Genomic DNA, 4,758 nt, shown 5'->3' with positions numbered 1-4,758 from the left:
AAGGAAATTGTAGCAGTCATTTAAAGTCTCCCAATAAAAAAATGCCCTGGATCAGATGGATTTAGTGCAGAATTCTATCAGAACTTCATAGAAGACCTCAGTCCAATACTGTCCAATCTATTCCATAAAGATGAAATGGATGGAGCACTACCAAATTCCTTCTATGAAGCCACAATAACTCTTATACCGAACCACAGAAAGACCCAACAAAGAAACAGGACTTCAGACTGATTTCCCTTAGGAATATGTACACAAAAATACTCAATAAAATTATTGCAAACAGAATCCAAGAACACATCAAAACGATCCTTCATCATGGTCAATTAGGGTTCATTCCAGGTATGCAGGGATGGTTCAATATCCAGAAAAGCATCAATGTAATCCCCTATAAAAACAAACCCCAAGAAAAAAAAACACACAATCATTTCATTAGATGCAGTGAAAGAATCTGACAAAATTCAACACCCCTTCATGATAAGAGTCCCAGAAAAATAAAAAGGAATTCAGGGTCCATACCTAAACTTGGTAAAACCATATACAGTAAAACAATAGCTAACATTAGCCTAACTGGAGAGAATCTTGAAGAAATCCCACTAAAATCAGAGACTAGACAATGTTGCCCACACTCTCCCTACTTATTCAATATAAACACTACTCCCTGGTATTGTAAATCAATGTCTCTTCTTGGCATACGTACTCTCCAATATCTGCTTGATGGAACATGACCACTACAATGGGGTCCAGTTTTCTGCACTCTTGGGTAGACTTCACTGCTATCCTAAAACCCAAAGGAATGTCTGCCATGGAATAAATCACTACTCCCTGGTACTGAGACGTGTATTCAGTGATTTGACTCAGACAGGATTTCACACAGGGTTTCCATTCAAGAAGGAGTGCTTTGCTCCAGGCTTTATTCATACTTAGCATAGGGTGCAAGGTAATCCAATGTTGTAATGTGCAACCAGAATGTGTGGGTCTTAGTAAACTTTCCAAAACATGTCCCCAGGGACACTAGCTTATTCTGGATATGTTGGCATCCAGTTTAGGGTTCATCTCACTCACACTTGGTCTTTCTGGAGCTGGAAACAGTAGGTGCCGTCCAGTCTGTCCAGGAGGAGTTTTAGATTCTCTCCAATGTATTTTGTAATCTTCTCAAACAGAACCCGGGCCTCTTTTTCAGTCAAAGGCCTCTTTTTTTCCCTAGTTTGGCTCCTGGGATCTTCATGCCTAATGGGAGATATTCTAATTGTGGTGAGGAAGGACATTTGAAAACGAATTATAGGCAAGACATGACTAGAAACAGTTTTTTTAACCTAGAAAGAATAAAAAGAGAAAACTTCAGCCTTCTGGAAAATGCAAAACGTTTGTCAAAGTCTGACACTGGCCTGATGAATGCAGATCAACCAGGGATAGGCAAGGTTACCCTTTAACATCAGAAAAGGAGTCCTCCTGTAGGCCCTGATATCAAATTTGATTTAATCATTCTGTGCTTGTAAACGTGGTGTGTTGGAGGGGCCTGAGATAGCTAGAATAGAATAAGACCCTGATTTAACTTGTTTCAGATTAGCTTCTGTCTGTGTTTTAGGAGATTACGAAGAGTTCCCTGGCACTACAGTCCAACACCATGGACTATGATCAAATACTCCTTGGTTTCTGATTTGACAGGTAGTGCATTGTGTGTGTGGAGGTTGCAGACAGAATGACTTACACTAAAAATCTGGTAGCATCTCATACATGTTCTGGACACTGAATCAGCTGATCCTGGCTGAATTCTCCTATCCTTCCAAATAAAAGGGTTTTTTTTTTTACCCATCTTTGTGAAGACATAACAAGCCAGGTGGGGCTTCACATTTCTTGGAATGTTGAATAAAAACTTACTGGTTTGTCCAGAAATGCTAAAGGACCCTTGTACTATGCTCACCTTGCAGCAGAGCCTGGACTGGTCTTAGGAGAAACCAATGACCATGGGAGAGTAGAAAACCCAGTAAATGAACTTTTTGAATCCCCTCTATTGGATTTACAGAAACCTATATTTTTTGTTATATTATAATTCTTGATGTAGATGATTTTAACATCTAAGTAATAAAGATTGTTCTGCCTTATAATCTGCAGTGCTGGAAATAGAGACCTGAGCTCCCCATGCACTGATACAACACATTATGAGTAACACCAGTCTCAGAAACACAGTATTATCTGCTCTGTGTACTTCTTGAACCAAGTTTTCTTTAGAAAAACTGTTTAAGAATTTTGATTTTATTATTGGATATTTTTATGTATTTACTTTTCGAATTTTATCTCCTTTTTGGTTACACCCACTCCCATCCCCATCCTCCTGCTTATATAAGGATGTGCCCCCTAACACCAACATTTCTCTATTGCCTTCATGCCCTGACATTCTTCTACACTAGGGAATCCAGCATGCACAGGACCAAGGGCTTCTCCTCCCACTGTTGGCAGATAAGGCCATCCTCTGCTACATATGCTGCTGGAGCCATGGGTCCCTTAGTGTACTCTTTGGTTGGTGGTTTCGTCCCTAGGAGCTCTGAGTTCTCTGGTTAGATGATATTGTTTTCTACTTGTGGTGTTCCAAACCCCTTCAGCTCCTTCAGTCCTTTCTCTAACTCTACTGGGGCCTCATGATTAACTGCAAGCCTTCCCATTGTATCTTTAAAGCTCTGGAATAGCATCTTCAGGAGACATCAATATCAGGCTCCTGTCAGCAAGCACTTCTTGGCCTCTGCAATGTACTTGGTTATGGAAATGTGCCACAGTTTCTGAATCCATTCCTCTGTTGAAGAACATTTGGGTGCTTTCTAGCTTCTGGCTTTTATAAGTAAGGCTGCTGGGAATATAGTGGTGCATATATCTTTGTTATATTGGGGAAACGTACTATGTCCAATTTAGATGAACTGCCAGATTGATATCTGCAGTGATTATATCAGTTAGTAATCCCCCAATAATGGAGAAGTATTCCTCTTTCTTCACATCCTTGCCAGCATCTACTGTCACCTGAGTTTTCAATCTTAGTCATTCTGACTGTTGTGAGCTGTAAACACAAGGTTGTTTTAACTTGTACTTTCCTGATGACTAAGGATGTTGAATATTTCTTTTAAGAGCTTCTGGGCCATTAAATATTCCAAAGTTGAGAATTCTTTCTTCAGCTCTGTACCCCATTTTTAATAGGGTTATTTGATTCTCTGGAGTCTGACTTCTTGAGTTCTTTGTGTATATAGTATATTAGCCCTCTATTGCATGTGAGATCTGTAATGATCTTTTCCAATCTGTTGGTTGCCATATTTTCCTATTGACAGTATCCTTTACCTTACAGAAGCTTAGCAATTTTGAGAGGTCTCATTTGTCTACTTTTGACCTTAGAGGATATGCCATTGGTATTCTGTTGAGGAAAATTTCCCCTGTGCCCATGTATTTGATGCTCTTCCCCACTATCTCTTCTGTTAGTTTCAGTATATTTGGTTTTATTTGGAAGTTATTGATCCTCTAGGACTAGAGCTTTGTACCAGGCAATAAAAATGGATCAATTTGCATTCTTTTACATGCTGACCGACAGTTGAACCATTACCATTTATTGAAAATACTGTCATTTTCCCCCTGGATTCTTTTAGCTATTTTGTCAAAGATCAAGCGACCATAGGTATGTGGGTTCATTTCTGGGTCTTCAATTTTATTCCACTGATCTACCTGCCTGTCTCTGTACGAATGCCATGCAGTTTTTACCACTATTGCTCTGTAAAACAGCTTGAGGTCAGGGATGGTAATTACCCCAGAAGTTCTTTCATTGTTAAGAATAGTTTTTGCTATCCAGTGCATTTTGTTATTTGAAATGAATTTGCAAACTGCCCTTTCTAACTTTATGAAGATTTGAGTTGAAATTTTTAATGGGGATTGCCTTGAATCAGCATGATGCTTTCAGCAAAATATCCATTTTTACTATATTAATCCTGCCAATTCATGAGCATGTGAGTTCTTTACAAATTATGAGATCTTCTTCAATTCTTTTTTTAGACAATTGATGTTCTTGTCATACAGATCTTTCACTTTCTTGATTAGAGTTACACCAAGGTATTTCTTTTTATTATTTGTGACTATTGTGAAGGGTGTCATTTGCCTAGTTTCTTTCACAGCATGCTTATCCTTTGAATAGAAAAAGGCTACTGATTTGTTTAAGTTAATTTTGTATACAGACACTTTGCTGAAGTTGTTTATCAGGTTTAGGACTTCTCTGGTGGAATTTTTTATATTCCTTAAGTTTACAAAATCATCTGCAGATAGTAGTATTTTGAATACTTCCTTTTGAATTTGTATTGATTTGACCCCTTTTTGTTGTCTAACTGTTCTGGATAGGAGTTTGAGTGTTATATTGAATGGATAGGGAGAAAGTGGGTAACCTTCCATAGTCCCTGATTTTAGTGGGATTGCTTCAAATTTCTCTCCATTTTATTTAATGTTGACTACTGATTTGCTGTACACTGTTTTTAAAAGAACTCATAGGAGTAATAAAGAAATGCAGTGTGAAAACTTAGTTCAGTGGTAGGGAACTTGCCTAGCATGTTGAGGTCCCCAATTCTATCTTCTGCTAAACACACAGATGCAACTTTCCTCAGTTGACTACCTGTATATGTGGATTGATTCCAGAAAAAAGAAAATTGCCTGGAGACCAATCAGAGGAGGCCAGATGCACACTGAATATTTGCATTGATTGATCTCTGGGGCATTCCTTAATAGGGTCACTGAGTCACG

At 38.5% G+C, this 4,758-nt stretch overlaps 1 pseudogene; it reads right to left on the bottom strand.

The window, feature by feature from the left end:
- Nucleotides 1-651: 651 nt before the first annotated feature.
- Nip7-ps12 (nucleolar pre-rRNA processing protein NIP7, pseudogene 12) lies at nt 652-1,265 on the bottom strand (annotated as a pseudogene).
- Nucleotides 1,266-4,758: the final 3,493 nt, after the last annotated feature.

This window comes from Rattus norvegicus, chromosome 2 (genome assembly GCF_036323735.1).
Source record: "Rattus norvegicus strain BN/NHsdMcwi chromosome 2, GRCr8, whole genome shotgun sequence".
Classification (NCBI taxonomy): domain Eukaryota; kingdom Metazoa; phylum Chordata; class Mammalia; order Rodentia; family Muridae; genus Rattus; species Rattus norvegicus.
Note: the sequence above shows the minus strand (reverse complement) of the source record. Positions and strands in the feature narration are given on the sequence as shown.